At 39.8% G+C, this 26,935-nt stretch overlaps 1 pseudogene; it reads left to right on the top strand.

Annotated features, from left to right (window-relative positions):
• LOC132495085 (coiled-coil domain-containing protein 150-like) overlaps positions 1 to 26,284 on the top strand; it is a 56,270-nt pseudogene extending 29,986 nt beyond the window's left edge.
• The last annotated feature ends 651 nt before the right edge of the window (positions 26,285 to 26,935 follow it).

Below are 26,935 nucleotides of genomic sequence, written 5' to 3'. Positions count from 1 at the left end.
AGCCAAAACTGTAATTAAGTCTCAGTTTGGTGACATAAGGTTTAGCATAAGTGACTTCATTGTGGGCCTGTTGTCTTGTTTTCAATAGTAATCACTATGTTATTTTTCCACTAGAGAAGTTTAGTAAAATTTCTAAACAAAAAGCAATATTCATAAGAAGTATAAACTACTATGTAAATAAGCTGCAAGGATATATTGTACAGCACAGGGCATATAGCCAGTATTTTATAATAACGAGTATAATCTATAAAAATTTTTAATCACTATGTCATACACCTAAATCTAATATAATATAATAAATCAACTATACCTCTAGACAAAATAAAGCAAGATTATAAAAATAGATGCAAGGATAGTCAATAACTGACAGGTGTACTTACATACACTCCATATAATTTATTTTCACTTCTCCATACATGAGGTCACAAGTGACAGAAAGAGACGAACTCAAGCTTTAAAAAAAAAAAAAAAAAACCTTTAAAGCACAGCAATGAGCACTGAGCAATTATTGTGTGCCAGGCTCTATATTCCTTCTCTGCCTCCTCTTGTTTAACTGTTACATGAACCCTATGAAGTAGGCTATTCTCATACTTTTCCAATGATGAACCTGAAGCTTAGGGAAGTTAATTATCTGAAATTACTTGACTAGTGTGTGGTGAAGCTGAGATTTTAACTTCTGTCTGATTCCAAAGCCATGCTCTTAGAAAGCAAATGACGAACATACATTTACATTATCTGTTCTAAGAAAAATTGTGTTCTTTAGTGTTAAAAATTATGAAAATCACTGAGAGTGTTTCTCCACAAATCTACTTCTTAATATTGCCTCACTTACCCTCCTTTTTAAAATATCTATTTATTTGGCTGTGCCAGGTCTTAGTTGCAGCACACAGGATCTTTAGTTGTGGCACACAGGATCTAGTTCCCTGACCAGGGATCAAACCCGGCCCCCATGCATTGGGAGCACAGAGTCTTAGCCACTGGACCACCAGGGAAGTCCCATCACTTAACCTCCTTTTTAAAAGAAAGGTCCAAAAAGAACAAAATATAGGGACACAGCTAAACATAAGCTTCTCTTACTGAATGGAAGGTTAAAATGTTCTACTTTTCCCTTTGTATCCCACAGCTGAAGAAAGCCCTTGATGAAAGCAACTTCAGAGAAGTGGAAGTATCCCGGACCAACCGGGAGCTGCGGCAGAAACTGACAGAGTTGGAAAAGGTACTGAACAGCAGCAAGGAGAAAATAAAGGATCAAAAGGCCCAAATTAAGTTCCACTTATCAGCTAAGGCGAATAATGCTGAGAACATAGAGAGGAGGAAGGTTGTATGAGAAATCCTGACTCTCCTCTCCTCCTTAGTATCTGATGAGGATCCAGGCAGGGAGTGGTGTCTGGGGAAGATGGTTTCAGAGCCCCACCACCACCATGTGTTCTCTGGGAATTACAGCTACACCTGGGAAGTGGGCAGATTGCCTGGGGGGAGGTGGGGGGAGACTCTTTGTCCCGCAGAGATACTGCTGCATCAGTGTTTGGTTTCTCATTAGCTGCCAGTGTCACATTCTGGCTCCCCAGCTGTCTCTTCCACAGTGATTGTACAAGACTTAGCTCTTTCGGGGTCAGGGGGCTGGATGGGAAGGAGAGCCCAGCAGGAACTGGTAACTGTGGATCTCATGTGGGATTCTTTCTGTCAGCCTATAGGCAAAAAGAGCAAGCCAGTTTTTCCACTGATCATCTTTCTATGTTATTTCCACATTTACTTTCAGCACATAGAAACAGAATTGAGCCAAATGGAGTTAATTAAGGATCAGTATCAGAAAAAAAGGCTATGAATGGGTAGATGATTTCCACACACTCTGTCTACCATTCACATGAAATCCCAAACTTGGACAGGTTCACCAACCGTCTCCCTCTTTGTGCCCTACCAGTCACTGAGTATCCAGAAATGTGTATCTGAAATTACTAACCTACAGCAGGAGATGCAGCTGTTGGCCAAGAGCCAACATGATCTGTCAGCTCAGAAGAAACAGCAAAAGCTGCAACTCGAGGCAGAGCAGAAGAGGAGGTGGGAGCTGGAGCATTGGTGCCAGGTAAAAGGGTTCTTAAGATTCATCTCAGAGATTACCAGCAAAGGGCATGTGCAAAACCAGGCATGAGGGCACCTGGCTTTTCTAGGCTCTATAGAAGAAGACAAACTTACAAGTCGTTCATCTTAGCTAAATCCTTAGAATCATATGTAGGAATGAAGCCTGGAGCTTTGACTATGGCACCTCGTCTTCATGTTCAACTTAACAAAAATGATACTCATTTTTAAAGAATGGCTAAAGCTCACATATGCAAAGTACTAGTTACTAAGTAAGACTTGTGAACTTCATAGTCTTTCAGGAACTTTACACCCCTTGGTTCTTCCCCGTAGCTCAGATACATCTGTTGCCATTACAGGACTTTTATCTACTCCCAACCTAATGAAAAGCACATTTTATTAAGGAAAAGGGACTTCAAGAGACCGTCAAACTCTTGCCTTCCAACAGAGATTGTCTGCTATGAAAAGTATTCTCCAGTTCTGGAAAGAGATGTTAATCATCTCTCAGGAGAATCTGTAAATCAAAATCTATAATCATATACACAAATGTATACTGTAGGTTCAACTGAAAATAATAGTTTTTATCCTAGAGTCTGGTAGCACCTGGAGTTAGAAAGTACCCCATCATACTTTCATAATTTGGTTGCTCATTTATTACAATATTGAAGCTTTTTCTTCCATATATAGTACATTGGGAGTTTGTCAAAAATCTCTGTATGACGTTTTCAGGAATTGGAAGAAACAGTTAGACACCTGAAGAAATGTAAAGAGGCAACAGAGGATAAACTGAAAGAAGCTAGTGTGGAATCAGAACAGGTAAGGCAGACCCACGGACATGAAGACTTAGACAAGCTTCCTCAGGCACGATGACCCTGAAACACAAGTCCGTGTAATACCCTTCAGTAACACAGTTGTCAGGAGTGCAAAAGGCAAGAACCAATACCTTAGTATAGCCTCCGTTATAAAGAATAGTTTTAGATTAAGATTCTGTGTCTTGATGAGACATCATAGAATGCTAAAAGATTGATTGACATTGACTAATATTAACTTGGTCATCCAAGCCCCTGAAATTCCAGAAATCCCTGGAATTGGGATTGACATATCTACACTAATATGTATAAAATAGATAACCAATAAGAACCTGCTGTATAATAAATAAATAAAATTCAAAAACGAAGAGATTCTTAAGCTAAAGGTATCACAGTGACATTGCTGCCAGTTTATCCCCTTTACAGACGTTAAGTTACATGATAATATGACTGTCAGAATGGTATATTAAAAGGAATATGGGGGGGCTTGGTGAAGACGGTGCACTAGGAGGATGCGGAATCCGCGTCTGCTCACAACGAGGGCACCTGGGGGACCACGGACACCTAAGGGTTCGGGAGGAACCCCCAGAGACCAGGTAGGACCTGGGGCGTGGCGGGGAGTGAAGGGGGAGGAGAGCTGCCGTCTCTTCTTCCTACAAATCCAGTGGTTCTCATTTAAGGGCATATGAGGAAGAAGGGGAACTCTGTAAAATGATTTCAGTACTGTTAAAAGATAAATTGAGGAATAATAAAATTAAGAGTTTATTTGAACAAAAATCAATTTGAGTCAGGCAGTATGCAATCGATTGCAATAGAAAGGCGCTCTGAGGAGTTGTATAAAATGAAAGACTTTTATAGGCAGAGGGGAGCAGGAACAAGGAAGTTATACTAGGCAAAAAAGTAGATTAGTTACTAGTAGCAGAGTTACTTCCTTTAAGGGATGGCAGGGGTCTGTCAGGCAGATTACTCACCTAATGCTGATCAGGCCATTTCTGATTGACTGGTTTAAGAGTTCTTTTCTGGGAGAGCCAAAACTGTAATTAAGTCTCAGTTTGGTGACATAAGGTTTAGCATAAGTGACTTCATTGTGGGCCTGTTGTCTTGTTTTCAATAGTAATCACTATGTTATTTTTCCACTAGAGAAGTTTAGTAAAAATTCTAAACAAAAAGCAATATTCATAAGAAGTATAAACTACTATGTAAATAAGCTGCAAGGATATATTGTACAGCACAGGGCATATAGCCTGTATTTTATAATAACGAGTATAATCTATAAAAATTTTTAATCACTATGTCATACACCTAAATCTAATATAATATAATAAATCAACTATACCTCTAGACAAAATAAAGCAAGATTATAAAAATAGATGCAAGGATAGTCAATAACTGACAGGTGTACTTACATACACTCCATATAATTTATTTTCACTTCTCCATACATGAGGTCACAAGTGACAGAAAGAGACGAACTTAAGCTTTAAAAAAAAAAAAAAAAACCTTTAAAGCACAGCAATGAGCACTGAGCAATTATTGTGTGCCAGGCTCTATATTCCTTCTCTGCCTCCTCTTGTTTAACTGTTACATGAACCCTATGAAGTAGGCTATTCTCATACTTTTCCAATGATGAACCTGAAGCTTAGGGAAGGTAATTATCTGAAATTACTTGACTAGTGTGTGGTGAAGCTGAGATTTTAACTTCTGTCTGATTCCAAAGCCATGCTCTTAGAAAGCAAATGACGAACATACATTTACATTATCTGTTCTAAGAAAAATTGTGTTCTTTAGTGTTAAAAATTATGAAAATCACTGAGAGTGTTTCTCCACAAATCTACTTCTTAATATTGCCTCACTTACCCTCCTTTTTAAAATATCTATTTATTTGGCTGTGCCAGGTCTTAGTTGCAGCACACAGGATCTTTAGTTGTGGCACACAGGATCTAGTTCCCTGACCAGGGATCAAACCCGGCCCCCATGCATTGGGAGCACAGAGTCTTAGCCACTGGACCACCAGGGAAGTCCCATCACTTAACCTCCTTTTTAAAAGAAAGGTCCAAAAATAACAAAATATAGGGACACAGCTAAACATAAGCTTCTCTTACTGAATGGAAGGTTAAAATGTTCTAATTTTCCCTTTGTATCCCACAGCTGAAGAAAGCCCTTGATGAAAGCAACTTCAGAGAAGTGGAAGTATCCCGGACCAACCGGGAGCTGCGGCAGAAACTGACAGAGTTGGAAAAGGTACTGAACAGCAGCAAGGAGAAAATAAAGTATCAAAAGGCCCAAATTAAGTTCCACTTATCAGCTAAGGCGAATAATGCTGAGAACATAGAGAGGAGGAAGGTTGTATGAGAAACCCTGACTCTCCTCTCCTCCTTAGTATCTGATGAGGATCCAGGCAGGGAGTGGTGTCTGGGGAAGATGGTTTCAGAGCCCCACCACCACCATGTGTTCTCTGGGAATTACAGCTACACCTGGGAAGTGGGCAGATTGCCTGGGGGGAGGTGGGGGGAGACTCTTTGTCCCGCAGAGATACTGCTGCATCAGTGTTTGGTTTCTCATTAGCTGCCAGTGTCACATTCTGGCTCCCCAGCTGTCTCTTCCACAGTGATTGTACAAGACTTAGCTCTTTTGGGGTCAGGGGGCTGGATGGGAAGGAGAGCCCAGCAGGAACTGGTAACTGTGGATCTCATGTGGGATTCTTTCTGTCAGCCTATAGGCAAAAAGAGCAAGCCAGTTTTTCCACTGATCATCTTTCTATGTTATTTCCACATTTACTTTCAGCACATAGAAACAGAATTGAGCCAAATGGAGTTAATTAGGGATCAGTATCAGAAAAAAAGGCTATGAATGGGTAGATGATTTCCACACACTCTGTTTACCATTCACATGAAATCCCAAACTTGGACAGGTTCACCAACCGTCTCCCTCTTTGTGCCCTACCAGTCACTGAGTATCCAGAAATGTGTATCTGAAATTACTAACCTACAGCAGGAGATGCAGCTGTTGGCCAAGAGCCAACATGATCTGTCAGCTCAGAAGAAACAGCAAAAGCTGCAACTCGAGGCAGAGCAGAAGAGGAGGTGGGAGCTGGAGCATTGGTGCCAGGTAAAAGGGTTCTTAAGATTCATCTCAGAGATTACCAGCAAAGGGCATGTGCAAAACCCGGCATGAGGGCACCTGGCTTTTCTAGGCTCTATAGAAGAAGACAAACTTACAAGTCATTCATCTTAGCTAAGTCCTTAGAATCATATGTAGGAATGAAGCCTGGAGCTTTGACTATGGCACCTCGTCTTCATGTTCAACTTAACAAAAATGATACTCATTTTTAAAGAATGGCTAAAGCTCACATATGCAAAGTACTAGTTACTAAGTAAGACTTGTGAACTTCATAGTCTTTCAGGAACTTTACACCCCTTGGTTCTTCCCCGTAGCTCAGATACATCTGTTGCCATTACAGGACTTTTATCTACTCCCAACCTAATGAAAAGCACATTTTATTAAGGAAAAGGGACTTCAAGAGACCGTCAAACTCTTGCCTTCCAACAGAGATTGTCTGCTATGAAAAGTATTCTCCAGTTCTGGAAAGAGAGGTTAATCATCTCTCAGGAGAATCTGTAAATCAAAATCTATAATCATATACACAAATGTATACTGTAGGTTCAACTGAAAATAATAGTTTTTATCCTATAGTCTGGTAGCACCTGGAGTTAGAAAGTACCCCATCATACTTTCATAATTTGGTTGCTCATTTATTACAATATTGAAGCTTTTTCTTCCATATATAGTACATTGGGAGTTTGTCAAAAATCTCTGTATCACGTTTTCAGGAATTGGAAGAAACAGTTAGACACCTGAAGAAATGTAAAGAGGCAACAGAGGATAAACTGAAAGAAGCTAGTGTGGAATCAGAACAGGTAAGGCAGACCCACGGACATGAAGACTTAGACAAGCTTCCTCAGGCACGATGACCCTGAAACACAAGTCCGTGTAATACCCTTCAGTAACACAGTTGTCAGGAGTGCAAAAGGCAAGAACCAATACCTTAGTATAGCCTCCGTTATAAAGAATAGTTTTAGATTAAGATTCTGTGTCTTGATGAGACATCATAGAATGCTAAAAGATTGATTGACATTGACTAATATTAACTTGGTCATCCAAGCCCCTGAAATTCCAGAAATCCCTGGAATTGGGATTGACATATCTACACTAATATGTATAAAATAGATAACCAATAAGAACCTGCTGTATAATAAATAAATAAAATTCAAAAACGAAGAGATTCTTAAGCTAAAGGTATCACAGTGACATTGCTGCCAGTTTATCCCCTTTACAGACGTTAAGTTACATGATAATATGACTGTCAGAATGGTATATTAAAAGGAATATGGGGGGGCTTGGTGAAGACGGTGCACTAGGAGGATGCGGAATCCGCGTCTGCTCACAACGAGGGCACCTGGGGGACCACGGACACCTAAGGGTTCGGGAGGAACCCCCAGAGACCAGGTAGGACCTGGGGCGTGGGGGGGAGTGAAGGGGGAGGAGAGCTGCCGTCTCTTCTTCCTACAAATCCAGTGGTTCTCATTTAAGGGCATATGAGGAAGAAGGGGAACTCTGTAAAATGATTTCAGTACTGTTAAAAGATAAATTGAGGAATAATAAAATTAAGAGTTTATTTGAACAAAAATCAATTTGAGTCAGGCAGTATGCAATCGATTGCAATAGAAAGGCGCTCTGAGGAGTTGTATAAAATGAAAGACTTTTATAGGCAGAGGGGAGCAGGAACAAGGAAGTTATACTAGGCAAAAAAGTAGATTAGTTACTAGTAGCAGAGTTACTTCCTTTAAGGGATGGCAGGGGTCTGTCAGGCAGATTACTCACCTAATGCTGATCAGGCCATTTCTGATTGACTGGTTTAAGAGTCCTTTTCTGGGAGAGCCAAAACTGTAATTAAGTCTCAGTTTGGTGACATAAGGTTTAGCATAAGTGACTTCATTGTGGGCCTGTTGTCTTGTTTTCAATAGTAATCACTATGTTATTTTTCCACTAGAGAAGTTTAGTAAAAATTCTAAACAAAAAGCAATATTCATAAGAAGTATAAACTACTATGTAAATAAGCTGCAAGGATATATTGTACAGCACAGGGCATATAGCCTGTATTTTATAATAACGAGTATAATCTATAAAAATTTTTAATCACTATGTCATACACCTAAATCTAATATAATATAATAAATCAACTATACCTCTAGACAAAATAAAGCAAGATTATAAAAATAGATGCAAGGATAGTCAATAACTGACAGGTGTACTTACATACACTCCATATAATTTATTTTCACTTCTCCATACATGAGGTCACAAGTGACAGAAAGAGACGAACTTAAGCTTTAAAAAAAAAAAAAAAAACCTTTAAAGCACAGCAATGAGCACTGAGCAATTATTGTGTGCCAGGCTCTATATTCCTTCTCTGCCTCCTCTTGTTTAACTGTTACATGAACCCTATGAAGTAGGCTATTCTCATACTTTTCCAATGATGAACCTGAAGCTTAGGGAAGGTAATTATCTGAAATTACTTGACTAGTGTGTGGTGAAGCTGAGATTTTAACTTCTGTCTGATTCCAAAGCCATGCTCTTAGAAAGCAAATGACGAACATACATTTACATTATCTGTTCTAAGAAAAATTGTGTTCTTTAGTGTTAAAAATTATGAAAATCACTGAGAGTGTTTCTCCACAAATCTACTTCTTAATATTGCCTCACTTACCCTCCTTTTTAAAATATCTATTTATTTGGCTGTGCCAGGTCTTAGTTGCAGCACACAGGATCTTTAGTTGTGGCACACAGGATCTAGTTCCCTGACCAGGGATCAAACCCGGCCCCCATGCATTGGGAGCACAGAGTCTTAGCCACTGGACCACCAGGGAAGTCCCATCACTTAACCTCCTTTTTAAAAGAAAGGTCCAAAAATAACAAAATATAGGGACACAGCTAAACATAAGCTTCTCTTACTGAATGGAAGGTTAAAATGTTCTAATTTTCCCTTTGTATCCCACAGCTGAAGAAAGCCCTTGATGAAAGCAACTTCAGAGAAGTGGAAGTATCCCGGACCAACCGGGAGCTGCGGCAGAAACTGACAGAGTTGGAAAAGGTACTGAACAGCAGCAAGGAGAAAATAAAGGATCAAAAGGCCCAAATTAAGTTCCACTTATCAGCTAAGGCGAATAATGCTGAGAACATAGAGAGGAGGAAGGTTGTATGAGAAACCCTGACTCTCCTCTCCTCCTTAGTATCTGATGAGGATCCAGGCAGGGAGTGGTGTCTGGGGAAGATGGTTTCAGAGCCCCACCACCACCATGTGTTCTCTGGGAATTACAGCTACACCTGGGAAGTGGGCAGATTGCCTGGGGGGAGGTGGGGGGAGACTCTTTGTCCCGCAGAGATACTGCTGCATCAGTGTTTGGTTTCTCATTAGCTGCCAGTGTCACATTCTGGCTCCCCAGCTGTCTCTTCCACAGTGATTGTACAAGACTTAGCTCTTTCGGGGTCAGGGGGCTGGATGGGAAGGAGAGCCCAGCAGGAACTGGTAACTGTGGATCTCATGTGGGATTCTTTCTGTCAGCCTATAGGCAAAAAGAGCAAGCCAGTTTTTCCACTGATCATCTTTCTATGTTATTTCCACATTTACTTTCAGCACATAGAAACAGAATTGAGCCAAATGGAGTTAATTAGGGATCAGTATCAGAAAAAAAGGCTATGAATGGGTAGATGATTTCCACACACTCTGTTTACCATTCACATGAAATCCCAAACTTGGACAGGTTCACCAACCGTCTCCCTCTTTGTGCCCTACCAGTCACTGAGTATCCAGAAATGTGTATCTGAAATTACTAACCTACAGCAGGAGATGCAGCTGTTGGCCAAGAGCCAACATGATCTGTCAGCTCAGAAGAAACAGCAAAAGCTGCAACTCGAGGCAGAGCAGAAGAGGAGGTGGGAGCTGGAGCATTGGTGCCAGGTAAAAGGGTTCTTAAGATTCATCTCAGAGATTACCAGCAAAGGGCATGTGCAAAACCCGGCATGAGGGCACCTGGCTTTTCTAGGCTCTATAGAAGAAGACAAACTTACAAGTCGTTCATCTTAGCTAAGTCCTTAGAATCATATGTAGGAATGAAGCCTGGAGCTTTGACTATGGCACCTCGTCTTCATGTTCAACTTAACAAAAATGATACTCATTTTTAAAGAATGGCTAAAGCTCACATATGCAAAGTACTAGTTACTAAGTAAGACTTGTGAACTTCATAGTCTTTCAGGAACTTTACACCCCTTGGTTCTTCCCCGTAGCTCAGATACATCTGTTGCCATTACAGGACTTTTATCTACTCCCAACCTAATGAAAAGCACATTTTATTAAGGAAAAGGGACTTCAAGAGACCGTCAAACTCTTGCCTTCCAACAGAGATTGTCTGCTATGAAAAGTATTCTCCAGTTCTGGAAAGAGATGTTAATCATCTCTCAGGAGAATCTGTAAATCAAAATCTATAATCATATACACAAATGTATACTGTAGGTTCAACTGAAAATAATAGTTTTTATCCTATAGTCTGGTAGCACCTGGAGTTAGAAAGTACCCCATCATACTTTCATAATTTGGTTGCTCATTTATTACAATATTGAAGCTTTTTCTTCCATATATAGTACATTGGGAGTTTGTCAAAAATCTCTGTATCACGTTTTCAGGAATTGGAAGAAACAGTTAGACACCTGAAGAAATGTAAAGAGGCAACAGAGGATAAACTGAAAGAAGCTAGTGTGGAATCAGAACAGGTAAGGCAGACCCACGGACATGAAGACTTAGACAAGCTTCCTCAGGCACGATGACCCTGAAACACAAGTCCGTGTAATACCCTTCAGTAACACAGTTGTCAGGAGTGCAAAAGGCAAGAACCAATACCTTAGTATAGCCTCCGTTATAAAGAATAGTTTTAGATTAAGATTCTGTGTCTTGATGAGACATCATAGAATGCTAAAAGATTGATTGACATTGACTAATATTAACTTGGTCATCCAAGCCCCTGAAATTCCAGAAATCCCTGGAATTGGGATTGACATATCTACACTAATATGTATAAAATAGATAACCAATAAGAACCTGCTGTATAATAAATAAATAAAATTCAAAAACGAAGAGATTCTTAAGCTAAAGGTATCACAGTGACATTGCTGCCAGTTTATCCCCTTTACAGACGTTAAGTTACATGATAATATGACTGTCAGAATGGTATATTAAAAGGAATATGGGGGGGCTTGGTGAAGACGGTGCACTAGGAGGATGCGGAATCCGCGTCTGCTCACAACGAGGGCACCTGGGGGACCACGGACACCTAAGGGTTCGGGAGGAACCCCCAGAGACCAGGTAGGACCTGGGGCGTGGGGGGGAGTGAAGGGGGAGGAGAGCTGCCGTCTCTTCTTCCTACAAATCCAGTGGTTCTCATTTAAGGGCATATGAGGAAGAAGGGGAACTCTGTAAAATGATTTCAGTACTGTTAAAAGATAAATTGAGGAATAATAAAATTAAGAGTTTATTTGAACAAAAATCAATTTGAGTCAGGCAGTATGCAATCGATTGCAATAGAAAGGCGCTCTGAGGAGTTGTATAAAATGAAAGACTTTTATAGGCAGAGGGGAGCAGGAACAAGGAAGTTATACTAGGCAAAAAAGTAGATTAGTTACTAGTAGCAGAGTTACTTCCTTTAAGGGATGGCAGGGGTCTGTCAGGCAGATTACTCACCTAATGCTGATCAGGCCATTTCTGATTGACTGGTTTAAGAGTTCTTTTCTGGGAGAGCCAAAACTGTAATTAAGTCTCAGTTTGGTGACATAAGGTTTAGCATAAGTGACTTCATTGTGGGCCTGTTGTCTTGTTTTCAATAGTAATCACTATGTTATTTTTCCACTAGAGAAGTTTAGTAAAAATTCTAAACAAAAAGCAATATTCATAAGAAGTATAAACTACTATGTAAATAAGCTGCAAGGATATATTGTACAGCACAGGGCATATAGCCTGTATTTTATAATAACGAGTATAATCTATAAAAATTTTTAATCACTATGTCATACACCTAAATCTAATATAATATAATAAATCAACTATACCTCTAGACAAAATAAAGCAAGATTATAAAAATAGATGCAAGGATAGTCAATAACTGACAGGTGTACTTACATACACTCCATATAATTTATTTTCACTTCTCCATACATGAGGTCACAAGTGACAGAAAGAGACGAACTTAAGCTTTAAAAAAAAAAAAAAAAAAAACCTTTAAAGCACAGCAATGAGCACTGAGCAATTATTGTGTGCCAGGCTCTATATTCCTTCTCTGCCTCCTCTTGTTTAACTGTTACATGAACCCTATGAAGTAGGCTATTCTCATACTTTTCCAATGATGAACCTGAAGCTTAGGGAAGGTAATTATCTGAAATTACTTGACTAGTGTGTGGTGAAGCTGAGATTTTAACTTCTGTCTGATTCCAAAGCCATGCTCTTAGAAAGCAAATGACGAACATACATTTACATTATCTGTTCTAAGAAAAATTGTGTTCTTTAGTGTTAAAAATTATGAAAATCACTGAGAGTGTTTCTCCACAAATCTACTTCTTAATATTGCCTCACTTACCCTCCTTTTTAAAATATCTATTTATTTGGCTGTGCCAGGTCTTAGTTGCAGCACACAGGATCTTTAGTTGTGGCACACAGGATCTAGTTCCCTGACCAGGGATCAAACCCGGCCCCCATGCATTGGGAGCACAGAGTCTTAGCCACTGGACCACCAGGGAAGTCCCATCACTTAACCTCCTTTTTAAAAGAAAGGTCCAAAAATAACAAAATATAGGGACACAGCTAAACATAAGCTTCTCTTACTGAATGGAAGGTTAAAATGTTCTAATTTTCCCTTTGTATCCCACAGCTGAAGAAAGCCCTTGATGAAAGCAACTTCAGAGAAGTGGAAGTATCCCGGACCAACCGGGAGCTGCGGCAGAAACTGACAGAGTTGGAAAAGGTACTGAACAGCAGCAAGGAGAAAATAAAGGATCAAAAGGCCCAAATTAAGTTCCACTTATCAGCTAAGGCGAATAATGCTGAGAACATAGAGAGGAGGAAGGTTGTATGAGAAACCCTGACTCTCCTCTCCTCCTTAGTATCTGATGAGGATCCAGGCAGGGAGTGGTGTCTGGGGAAGATGGTTTCAGAGCCCCACCACCACCATGTGTTCTCTGGGAATTACAGCTACACCTGGGAAGTGGGCAGATTGCCTGGGGGGAGGTGGGGGGAGACTCTTTGTCCCGCAGAGATACTGCTGCATCAGTGTTTGGTTTCTCATTAGCTGCCAGTGTCACATTCTGGCTCCCCAGCTGTCTCTTCCACAGTGATTGTACAAGACTTAGCTCTTTCGGGGTCAGGGGGCTGGATGGGAAGGAGAGCCCAGCAGGAACTGGTAACTGTGGATCTCATGTGGGATTCTTTCTGTCAGCCTATAGGCAAAAAGAGCAAGCCAGTTTTTCCACTGATCATCTTTCTATGTTATTTCCACATTTACTTTCAGCACATAGAAACAGAATTGAGCCAAATGGAGTTAATTAGGGATCAGTATCAGAAAAAAAGGCTATGAATGGGTAGATGATTTCCACACACTCTGTTTACCATTCACATGAAATCCCAAACTTGGACAGGTTCACCAACCGTCTCCCTCTTTGTGCCCTACCAGTCACTGAGTATCCAGAAATGTGTATCTGAAATTACTAACCTACAGCAGGAGATGCAGCTGTTGGCCAAGAGCCAACATGATCTGTCAGCTCAGAAGAAACAGCAAAAGCTGCAACTCGAGGCAGAGCAGAAGAGGAGGTGGGAGCTGGAGCATTGGTGCCAGGTAAAAGGGTTCTTAAGATTCATCTCAGAGATTACCAGCAAAGGGCATGTGCAAAACCCGGCATGAGGGCACCTGGCTTTTCTAGGCTCTATAGAAGAAGACAAACTTACAAGTCGTTCATCTTAGCTAAGTCCTTAGAATCATATGTAGGAATGAAGCCTGGAGCTTTGACTATGGCACCTCGTCTTCATGTTCAACTTAACAAAAATGATACTCATTTTTAAAGAATGGCTAAAGCTCACATATGCAAAGTACTAGTTACTAAGTAAGACTTGTGAACTTCATAGTCTTTCAGGAACTTTACACCCCTTGGTTCTTCCCCGTAGCTCAGATACATCTGTTGCCATTACAGGACTTTTATCTACTCCCAACCTAATGAAAAGCACATTTTATTAAGGAAAAGGGACTTCAAGAGACCGTCAAACTCTTGCCTTCCAACAGAGATTGTCTGCTATGAAAAGTATTCTCCAGTTCTGGAAAGAGATGTTAATCATCTCTCAGGAGAATCTGTAAATCAAAATCTATAATCATATACACAAATGTATACTGTAGGTTCAACTGAAAATAATAGTTTTTATCCTATAGTCTGGTAGCACCTGGAGTTAGAAAGTACCCCATCATACTTTCATAATTTGGTTGCTCATTTATTACAATATTGAAGCTTTTTCTTCCATATATAGTACATTGGGAGTTTGTCAAAAATCTCTGTATCACGTTTTCAGGAATTGGAAGAAACAGTTAGACACCTGAAGAAATGTAAAGAGGCAACAGAGGATAAACTGAAAGAAGCTAGTGTGGAATCAGAACAGGTAAGGCAGACCCACGGACATGAAGACTTAGACAAGCTTCCTCAGGCACGATGACCCTGAAACACAAGTCCGTGTAATACCCTTCAGTAACACAGTTGTCAGGAGTGCAAAAGGCAAGAACCAATACCTTAGTATAGCCTCCGTTATAAAGAATAGTTTTAGATTAAGATTCTGTGTCTTGATGAGACATCATAGAATGCTAAAAGATTGATTGACATTGACTAATATTAACTTGGTCATCCAAGCCCCTGAAATTCCAGAAATCCCTGGAATTGGGATTGACATATCTACACTAATATGTATAAAATAGATAACCAATAAGAACCTGCTGTATAATAAATAAATAAAATTCAAAAACGAAGAGATTCTTAAGCTAAAGGTATCACAGTGACATTGCTGCCAGTTTATCCCCTTTACAGACGTTAAGTTACATGATAATATGACTGTCAGAATGGTATATTAAAAGGAATATGGGGGGGCTTGGTGAAGACGGTGCACTAGGAGGATGCGGAATCCGCGTCTGCTCACAACGAGGGCACCTGGGGGACCACGGACACCTAAGGGTTCGGGAGGAACCCCCAGAGACCAGGTAGGACCTGGGGCGTGGGGGGGAGTGAAGGGGGAGGAGAGCTGCCGTCTCTTCTTCCTACAAATCCAGTGGTTCTCATTTAAGGGCATATGAGGAAGAAGGGGAACTCTGTAAAATGATTTCAGTACTGTTAAAAGATAAATTGAGGAATAATAAAATTAAGAGTTTATTTGAACAAAAATCAATTTGAGTCAGGCAGTATGCAATCGATTGCAATAGAAAGGCGCTCTGAGGAGTTGTATAAAATGAAAGACTTTTATAGGCAGAGGGGAGCAGGAACAAGGAAGTTATACTAGGCAAAAAAGTAGATTAGTTACTAGTAGCAGAGTTACTTCCTTTAAGGGATGGCAGGGGTCTGTCAGGCAGATTACTCACCTAATGCTGATCAGGCCATTTCTGATTGACTGGTTTAAGAGTTCTTTTCTGGGAGAGCCAAAACTGTAATTAAGTCTCAGTTTGGTGACATAAGGTTTAGCATAAGTGACTTCATTGTGGGCCTGTTGTCTTGTTTTCAATAGTAATCACTATGTTATTTTTCCACTAGAGAAGTTTAGTAAAAATTCTAAACAAAAAGCAATATTCATAAGAAGTATAAACTACTATGTAAATAAGCTGCAAGGATATATTGTACAGCACAGGGCATATAGCCTGTATTTTATAATAACGAGTATAATCTATAAAAATTTTTAATCACTATGTCATACACCTAAATCTAATATAATATAATAAATCAACTATACCTCTAGACAAAATAAAGCAAGATTATAAAAATAGATGCAAGGATAGTCAATAACTGACAGGTGTACTTACATACACTCCATATAATTTATTTTCACTTCTCCATACATGAGGTCACAAGTGACAGAAAGAGACGAACTTAAGCTTTAAAAAAAAAAAAAAAAACCTTTAAAGCACAGCAATGAGCACTGAGCAATTATTGTGTGCCAGGCTCTATATTCCTTCTCTGCCTCCTCTTGTTTAACTGTTACATGAACCCTATGAAGTAGGCTATTCTCATACTTTTCCAATGATGAACCTGAAGCTTAGGGAAGGTAATTATCTGAAATTACTTGACTAGTGTGTGGTGAAGCTGAGATTTTAACTTCTGTCTGATTCCAAAGCCATGCTCTTAGAAAGCAAATGACGAACATACATTTACATTATCTGTTCTAAGAAAAATTGTGTTCTTTAGTGTTAAAAATTATGAAAATCACTGAGAGTGTTTCTCCACAAATCTACTTCTTAATATTGCCTCACTTACCCTCCTTTTTAAAATATCTATTTATTTGGCTGTGCCAGGTCTTAGTTGCAGCACACAGGATCTTTAGTTGTGGCACACAGGATCTAGTTCCCTGACCAGGGATCAAACCCGGCCCCCATGCATTGGGAGCACAGAGTCTTAGCCACTGGACCACCAGGGAAGTCCCATCACTTAACCTCCTTTTTAAAAGAAAGGTCCAAAAATAACAAAATATAGGGACACAGCTAAACATAAGCTTCTCTTACTGAATGGAAGGTTAAAATGTTCTAATTTTCCCTTTGTATCCCACAGCTGAAGAAAGCCCTTGATGAAAGCAACTTCAGAGAAGTGGAAGTATCCCGGACCAACCGGGAGCTGCGGCAGAAACTGACAGAGTTGGAAAAGGTACTGAACAGCAGCAAGGAGAAAATAAAGGATCAAAAGGCCCAAATTAAGTTCCACTTATCAGCTAAGGCGAATAATGCTGAGAACATAGAGAGGAGGAAGGTTGTATGAGAAACCCTGACTCTCCTCTCCTCCTTAGTATCTGATGAGGATCCAGGCAGGGAGTGGTGTCTGGGGAAGATGGTTTCAGAGCCCCACCACCACCATGTGTTCTCTGGGAATTACAGCTACACCTGGGAAGTGGGCAGATTGCCTGGGGGGAGGTGGGGGGAGACTCTTTGTCCCGCAGAGATACTGCTGCATCAGTGTTTGGTTTCTCATTAGCTGCCAGTGTCACATTCTGGCTCCCCAGCTGTCTCTTCCACAGTGATTGTACAAGACTTTGCTCTTGCCTTCCAACAGAGATTGTCTGCTATGAAAAGTATTCTCCAGTTCTGGAAAGAGATGTTAATCATCTTTTCTCAGGAGAATCTGTAAATCAAAATCTATAATCATATACACAAATGTATACTGTAGGTTCAACTGAAAATAATAGTTTTTATCCTATAGTCTGGTAGCACCTGGAGTTAGAAAGTACCCCATCATACTTTCATAATTAGGTTGCTCATTTATTACAATACTGAAGCTTTTTCTTCCATATATAGTACATTGGCCCCGGGCCCCACCTCTATACTCAGAGACCCCGTCCATGGCACTGGGCCTAATCCCAACCCACACACCCTCACTCAGGGCCTTACCTCCAAACTCTAGAACTCCACACTGCAGAGGCCCTCCCTTCCTTCCACCCAGGTCCTAAGCAGAGGCCCTGCCCCACACTTGAACATCACCCCACCTAGGCCCCAACCCCAGTGCCTTTTCCTGCTATGAGGGTTCTGTGCCTAGGTCCTGCCCCACCTTAAAACTCGCCCCTGCCTAAGTTCCACCCCTGCCTAAACCCCACCACCCCATAGCTAAGGCTTTTTTTTCCTCTCTTAGATTGGCATTCTGTTTTACCTTGTTGACTCATTGTTGATTCTCTTATATTTTTATATTTCCTAATCTTTTATTTTTCTAATTTTATTTTATTCTTTATACTTTGTTATTGTTCTCTCCTTTTGGCTTGTACCCACCCCCCCCCTTTTTCTGTTGTGGTTTTATTTTACCTTGTTGCAGTTGTTTCAATTATAGTTTTATATTTCCTAATATATTTTTTATCTTTCTAATTTTATTTTCTTTTTTATTCTTTGATATTGTGCTGCTCTGGTCCTTTTTTTCCTTTTTCTTTTTCTTTTTTACAATACCACAAAACTTGCAAGATCTTGGTTCCCAGGACAGAGATGAGGCCCGAGCTCCTGTGGTGGGAGCTCCAAGTCTGCTGCACTAACAGAGAACCTCAAACCCCAGGGAATATTAGTGGGAGTGAGGCATCCTGGAGGTCCTCATCTCAGCACCAAGACCCGGCTCTATCCAACTGCCTGCAAACTCCAGTGCTGGACGTCTCAGGCCAGACAACCAGTAAGATAGATAGGAATACAGCACCACCCATCAAAAAAAATGAAATGACAAAAAAAATGTTACAGATGAAGGAACAAGGTGAAAACCTAAAAGACAAATAAGTGAAGATGAAATAGGCAAGCTACCTGAAAAAGAATTCAGAGTAATGATAGTAAAGGTGATCCAAAATCTCGGAAACAGAATGGAGAAATTACAAAAAACATTTAACAAGGATCTAGAAGAATTAAAGAGTAAACAAACAAACAGTTACTGAAATTAGAAATACTCTAGAAGAAATCAGTAGCAGAATAACTGAGGCAAAAGAATGGATAAGTGAGCTGGAAGATAAGATGGTGGAAATAACTGCCAGGGAGCAGAATAAAAGAATGAAAAGAACTGAGGGCAGTCTCAGAGACCTCTGGGACAACATTAAACACACCAACATTCGAAATATAGGGGTCCCAGAAGAAGAAGAGAAAAGAAAGGGACTCAGAAAATATTTGAAGAGATTATAGTTGAGAACCTCCCTAACATGGGAAATGAAGTAGTCAATCAAGTCCAGGAAGCACAGAGAGTACCACACAGGATAAACCCAAAGAGAAACATGCCGAGACACATTAATCAAACTATCAAAATTTAAATACAAGGAAAAAATGTTAAAAGCAGCAAAGGAAAAGCAACAAATAACATACAAGGGAATCCCCAAAAGGTTAACAGCTGATTTTTCAGCAGAAACTCTGCAACCCAAAAGGGAATGGCAGAACATAATTAAAGTGGTGAAAGGGAAAAACCTACAACCAATATTACTCTACCAAGCAAGGATGTCATTCAGATTTAATGGCGAAATTAAACCCTTTATAGATAAGCAAAAGCTAAGAGAATTCAGCACCACCAAACCAGCTTTACAACAAATGCTAAAGGAACTTCTCTAGGCAGGAAACACAAGAGAAGGGAAAGACCTACAATAACAAACCCAAAACAATTAAGAAAATGGTAATAGTAGCATACATATCAATAATTACCTTAAATGTAAATGGATTAAATGCTCCAACCAAAAGACACAGACTGGCTGAATGGATACAAAAACAAGACCCATATATATGCTGTCAGACCTAGGGACACATACAGACTGAAAGTGAGGGGATAGAAAAAGATATTGCATGCAAATGGAAAGCAAAAGAAAGCTGGAGTAGCAATTCTCATATCAGACAAAATAGACTTTAAAATCAAGACTATTACAAGAGACAAGGACACTACATAATGATCAAGAGATTGATCCAAGAAGAAGATATAACAATTGTAAATATGCACCCATCATAGGAGCACCTCAAAACATAAGGCAAATGCTAACAGCCATAAAAGGGGAAATCAAGAGCAACACAGTCACAGCAGGGGACTTTAACACCCCACTTTCACCAATGAACAGATCATCCAAACTGGAAAGAAATAAGGAAACACAAGCTTCAAATGATACATTAAACAAGATGTACTTAATTGACATTTATAGGACATTCCATCCAAAAACAACAGAATATACTTTCTTCTCAAGTGCTCATGGAACACTCAGAATAGATCATATCTTGGGTCACAGATCAATCCTCAGTAAATTTAAGAAAATTGAAATCGTATCAAGTATCTTTTCTGACCACAACGCTATGAGACTGGATATCAATTAACTACAGGAAAAAATCTGTAGGAAATAAAAATACATAGTGGCTAAACAATACACAGTTAAATAACCAAGAGATCACTGAAGAAATCAAAGAGTAAATCAAAAAAATACCTAGAAACAAATGACAATGAAAATGACGACACAAAACCTATGGGATGCAGCAGAAGCAGTGCTAAGAGGGAAGTTTATAGCAAAAAAATCCTACCTCAAGAAACAAGAGACATCTCAAATAAATGACTTAACCTTACACCTAAAGCAATTAGAGAAGGAAGAACAAAATAACCCCAAAGTTAGCAGAAGGAAAGAAATCATAAAGATGAGAAATAAATGAAAAAGAAATGAAGGAAACAATAGCAAAGATCAATAAAACTAAAAGCTGGTTCTTTGAGAAGATAAACAAAATTGATAAACCATTAGCCAGACTCATCAAGAAAAAAAGGAAGAAGACACAAATCAATAGAATTAGCAATGAAAAAGGAGAAGTAACAACTGACACTGCAGAAATACAAAGGATCATGAGAGATTACTACAAGCAACTCTATGCCAATAAAATGGACAACCTGGAAGAAATGGACAAATTCTTAGAAATGCACAACCTTCCAAGACTGAACCAGGAAGAAAGAGAAAATATGAAGAGTCCAATCACAAGCACTGAAATTGAAACTGTGATTAAAAATCTTCCAATAAACAAAAGCCCAGGACCAGATGGATCCACAGATGAATTCTATCAAACATTTAGAGAAGAACTAACACCTATCCTTCTCAAACTCTTCCAAAATATAGCAGAGGGAGGAACACGCCCAAACTCATTCTGTGAGGCCACCATCACCCTGATATCAAAACCAGACAAAGATGTCACAAAGAAAGAAAACTACAGGCCAATATTGCTCATGAACATAGATGAAAAAATCCTCAACAAAATACTAGCAAACAGAATCCCTACAGCACATTAAAGGGATCATACACCATGATCAAGTGGGGTTTATCCAAGGAATGCAAGGATTCTTCAATATACACAAATCAATCAATGTGATACAACATATTAACAAACTGAAGGAGAAAAACCATATGACCATCTCAATAGATACAGAGAAAGCTTTTGACAAAATTCAAAACCCATTTATGATAAAAACCCTCCAGAAAGTAGGCATATCGTCCTCAATGGGAAAAAACTGAAACCATTTCCTCTAAGATCAGGAAGAAGACAAGGTTGCTGACTCTTACCACTGTTATTCAGCATAGTTTTGGAAGCTTTAGCCACAGCTATCAGAGGAGAAAAAGACAAAAAGGGAATGAAAATCAGAAAAAAAGAAGTAAAACATTACTTTTTGCAGATGACATGATACTATACATAGAGAATCCTAAAGATGCTACCAGAAAACTACTAGAGCTAATCAATGAATTTGGTAGTGTAGCAGGATACAAAATTAATGCAAAGAAATCTCTAGCATTCCTATACAATAATGATGAAAAATCTGAAAGTGAAATTAAGGAAACACTCCCATTTACCATTGCAACAAAAAGAATAAAATACCTAGGAAGAAACCTACCTAAGGAGACAAAAGACCTGTATGCAGAAAACTATAAGACACTGATGAAAGAAGTTAAAGATGATACAAACAGATGGAGAGGTATACCATGTTCTTGGATTGGAAGAATCAACATTTGTGAATATGACTATACTACCCAAAGCAACTTACAAACTTCACAATTTGTATGGAAACACAAAAGACCCCGAATAGCCAAAGCAATCTTGAGAAAGAAAGACAGAGCTGGAGGAATCAGGCTCCCAGACTTCAGACTATGCTACAAAGCTAAAGTTATCAAGACAGTATGGTACTGGCACAAAAAGAGAAATATAGATCAATGGAACAGGATAGGAAGCCCTGAGATAAATCCACTCACATATGGTCACCTTATCTTTGACAAAGGAGGCAAGAATATACAATGGATAAAAGACAGCCTCTTCAATAAGTGGTGCTGGGAAAACTGGAGAGCTACATGTAAAAGAATGAAATTAGAACACTCCCTAACACCATACACAAAAATAAACTCAAAATGGATTAAAGGCCTAAATGTAAGGCCAGACACTATCAAACTCTTAGAGGACACTCTATGACATAAATCACAGCAAGATCCTTTTTGACCCACCTCCTAGAGAAATGGAAACAGAAACAAAAACAAATGGGACCGAATGAGATTTAAAATCTTTTGCACAACAAAGGAAACCACAAACAAGATGAAAAGACCACCCTCAGAATGGGAGAAAATATTTGCAAATGAAGCAAGTGACAAAGGATTAATCTCCAAAATATACAAGCAGCTCATGCAGCTCAATATCAAAAAAACAGAAAATGCAATCCAAAAATGGGCAGAAGACCTAAAGAGACATTTCTCCTAAGAAGATACAGATGGTGAACAAACACATGAAAAGATGCTCAACATCACTAATCATTAGAGAAATGCAAATCAAAACTACAGTGAGGTATCACCTCACACCAGTCTGAATGGCCATCATCAAAAAATCTACAAACAATTGGGCTTCCCTGGTGGTGCAGTGGTTGAGAGTCCACCTGCCGATACATGGGACATGGGTTCATGCCCTGGTCTGGGAAGATCCCACATGCCACGGAGCAGTTGGGCCCGTGAGCCATGGCTGCTGAGCCTGCACGTCCAGAGCCTGTGCTCCACAACGGGAGAGGCCACAACAGTGACAGGCCCGTGTACTGCAAAAAAAAAAAAAATCTACAAATAATAAATGCTGGAGAGGGTGTGGAGAAAAGGGAACCCTCTTGCACTGTTGGTGGGAATGTAAATTGATACAGCCACTATAGAGAACAGTATGGGGATTCCTTAAAAACCTAAAAATAGAACTAGCATATGACCCAGCAATCCCACTATTGGGCATATACCCTGAGAAAACCATAATTCAAAAAGAGTCATGTACCACAATGTTCATTGCAGCTCTATTTACAATAGCCAGGACATGGAAACAACCTAAGTGTCCATCAACAGATGAATGGACAAAGAAGATGTGGCACATATATACAATGGAATATTACTCGCCATAAACGTAAACAAAATTGAGTTATTTGTACTGAGATGGATGGACCTAGAGTCTGTCATAAAGAGTGAAGTAAGTCAGAAGGAGAAAATCGGATACCATATGCTAACACATATATATGGAATCTAAAAAAAAAAGAACAAAAAAGGTCATGAAGAACCTAAGGGCAAGACGGGAATAAAGACACAGACCTACTAGAGAATGGACTTGAGGATACAGGGAGGGGGAAGGGTAAGCTGGGACGAAGTGAGAGAGTGGCTTGGACATATACACACTACCAAACGTAAAATAGATAGCTAGTGGGAAGCGGCTGCATAGCACAGGGAGATCAGCTCAGTGCTTTGTGACCACCTAGAGGGGTGGGATAGTGAGGGTGGGAGGGAGGGTGACACGAGAGGGAAGAGATATGGGGACATATGTATATGTATAATGGATTCACTTTGTTATAAAGCAGAACCTAACACCACTGTAAAGCAATTATACTCCAATAAAGATGTTTTAAATAATTAATTAATTAATTAAAAGGAATATGGACTCGTCTCTTGTGAGTTTGCCAACAGTGACACTTACTGGGCCCTTAAGGAAGTTACATTTACTTTCTGTAACTCATCAGTTACCACTTCTATAATAGTCAGGATGTTATTACCTACCACTGTTACTCTGATAGATGGCTTGGAGTAAGTTTCAATAAATGTGGCTCCATTCTCATTCACCATACAAGAGGAGACATGATGTACAATGAATGTCATTTCAAGCAACTTTCCCTCCACTTCTGATAAAGAGAAAAGTGGGGTTTGGTTTGGGGGTGGATGGGAGTGTGTCTGTCGTCAGGATACACAAACAGACCTGGAAAATACTTTAGCTTTGTAGCTTTCTAAAAGTTAAATGACAAGCAGAGCTCTATTTTCTTGTCTCACTATTTTGTACTCACACTGTGACCTGGTTAATATGGGACAAGTACATAGTAGCACAAATTTATAAAGGACCTATTATATGGCTTGTACCATGCTAGGTGATGGAGCTATAGGGTGAATAAGCCAGAAGAAGCCCCTGGTCTCATCGAACTTGCCTTCTCCCAAGCAAGAGAGAAATACACTAGTCTCTGAGACCTCAGAGTCAAAACATGAAAATGCTGTCCATGAAACATAAATAATCAAAGGGGGAAAACCAGTCATTTTACTTTTTATTTTAGAGGATATGTTCTACAGCTATTTTGAAGCAACCTTTATATATAATAAAAACCTGTTGGCTCTACCTTCAAAATAACAAAATATCCCAAATACATAGAAAAGTGCTAGGCACATATAGGCACTCAATAAATATTTGTCAAGTAAATGAATACTGATTCTAGATCATCTTCAAAGGCAGACTATTAGAGGGACTGTTTTCAAGTCTAACAGATCATTTGGAAGTTTGTGCTTAGGAGCTAAAGTATAAAATATTTTGATAAAGGAAATAAAAAATACCATTTACACTAAGCTGGTCCAGTGTTTTTACTAATTCGTTCTATTACCTTTATAAAGCACAGCAGGAAAATCTAGGCTTTACAGTTCAGGGACTTTGGAGAAGTGTTTAGTCTCAGAGAGCAGAACTCAAAGTGTGGTTTGAACTACCACTTGAATTTTCAATGCCATCTTGTACTTTCACTCCTATCTTAACTTTCTCCCGAGCCCTCTCACCTCAGTTCACATCCAGGAAATATTAACAAATGCATGAAAATCAGCAGGTTTGCATTCATTGTTTAACTCCATATTCAGAAATTATTCTCTCATCTATAGGAGGATGTGTATTATGCAAACAGGTTGCAAAGACCATGCAGTTAGAATTTGAGTCTTTTAATATCTAGGTAAAGTCTCTTGAACTGGCAACTATAGGAAGAAAACTTCCAGTTTAACTAATATGAAGCCCATTTGCTAATTGTGTGGGGAAATAAAGCTTTTAAATTATACAGTGTAAAAAGAAAGAGTCTCAGGCTTCCCTGGTGGCACAGTGGTTGACAGTCCGCCTGCTGATGCAGGGGACACGGGTTCGTGCCCCGGTCCAGGAAGATCCCACACGCCACGGAGCGGCTGGGCCCGTGAGCCATGGCCGCTGAGCCGGCGCGTCCGGAGCCTGTGCTCCGCAACGGGAGAGGCCACAACAGTGAGAGGCCCGTGTACCGCAAAAAAAAAAAGAGTCTCTTGAACTAATACACAAAATGATTTAAGTGTTCCTTCGTTGTAAATTTTAATGAGAACATTTGTATGTGCAGATAACAGCTAACCTGGAACAAGCTTGGTGCTGGTTTAAGTGCAAACGCGATGGCCTACAACTTGAGCTGACCAAAAACCCGTTGCAGAGGGAAGACAGGTGGCGGAATGAGGTGGAATATTTGTGTGTCTTAAGCAATTCTGGATTTGTTCCTTCTCAGATTTCTTTTTTTTTTTTTTTTTTTTTTGCGGTATGCGGGCCTCTCACTGTTGTGGCCTCCCCCGTTGCGGAGCACAGGCTCCGGACGCGCAGGCTCCGGACGTGCAGGCTCAGCGGCCATGGCTCACGGGCCCAGCCGCTCCGCGGCATATGGGATCCTCCCAGACCGGGGCACGAACCCGTATCCCCTGCATCAGCAGGCGGACTCTCAACCACTTGTGCCACCAGGGAGGCCCCTCAGATTTCTAATTACACAAGTTCTGTCTTCATCCAGCTACTCTCCACTAATCTGTAGATCTCTTTAAACTGCTGTTTGGAAAACCAATGAACTGAATTTCTTTCTTAAAACTTCTACCTCTCCCAAGCTGTCTAGTTTAGAACCACCTATCTTGAAAAGAAAATGACATCCATAAAGACAAAATAGGTCCTCAGCTCTGCAGTTAGTTTCTAACAGTTTTGGGGTGTGTTTTCTTTCCAATAGGACCAAGATAAAAGACACAGCAGCATATCCGATCAGTCTGCTCTACATCGATGGGAGAATAAACTGAATCTTAGACTTGTGCCCAAGAAGTGTCATTCTGAACTAAAGAGAGGTGGTGTCCTTGACAGAGGAGCTTCTTCACTTAGAACAGCTACATCACCCTGATTCCCTGAGCCCAGCAACTAGGGCTGGGCTGTTTCCACCGTCATCAGGACATGAAGTCTTTGATGTGGACTGAAGATTTTGGACCTGAGTTTATCCTTTTATGAACTCTTTGATATCAATACAGAACCACCCCATCTTTTTTGTCCCTTTCCCCATTTTCCACCCAGTAAATTTATATTAATGTGTTGTATGATAGGAGATGCTGTTGCATGATACTTGGCTATTATTTTAAGTAAATTTTATCAAAAAGCATTTAATGAGGTACTGAATGATTTGGCAACTAAATGATATGATACCTTATTTCAGTGAAATGTCCTAGTCTAACATCTAGTAGATACTCCCTGGAAATACGATCACCTGAAAAGTGGTAAAAACTCTCCCACTGTCTAGTAAACATATACCTTTCTATGCTGGGTAATTACTAGCACACCTTTTATAAGACCATATCTCTATTCGTATATAAGATATCTCAGAGGTTGTATTTGCAGGTTCCTTGGACATTTACAAAGAAGTTTATTCAACTCTGTTCCAGGAGATTATGCCTGACCAATGTAGCTCTCCCTTACTATAGTAAGCAATAAATTCAGCTTTATCTTCTCATTTCAGATTAAGTAATCCAGATTTAAAGTATGTAAACAGCTGGCATAATACCTGGCTTAATTGATGCTCAAGTAATGGTAGCTGCTGATAATAGTATTAGGACCTAAATCAAATAAGCAATTATAAAATTAGAATATCAAATATAAGACTCAGAGGTTGATGAGCCCAGCACTCAATACCTAATATAAAAAAACACAGCTGGGGACTTCCCT

This window comes from Mesoplodon densirostris, chromosome 8, assembly GCF_025265405.1.
Source record: "Mesoplodon densirostris isolate mMesDen1 chromosome 8, mMesDen1 primary haplotype, whole genome shotgun sequence".
NCBI classification, from domain to species: domain Eukaryota; kingdom Metazoa; phylum Chordata; class Mammalia; order Artiodactyla; family Ziphiidae; genus Mesoplodon; species Mesoplodon densirostris.
The sequence above is the reverse complement of the archived record's forward strand: the minus strand, read 5'-3'. Positions and strand labels throughout refer to the sequence as shown.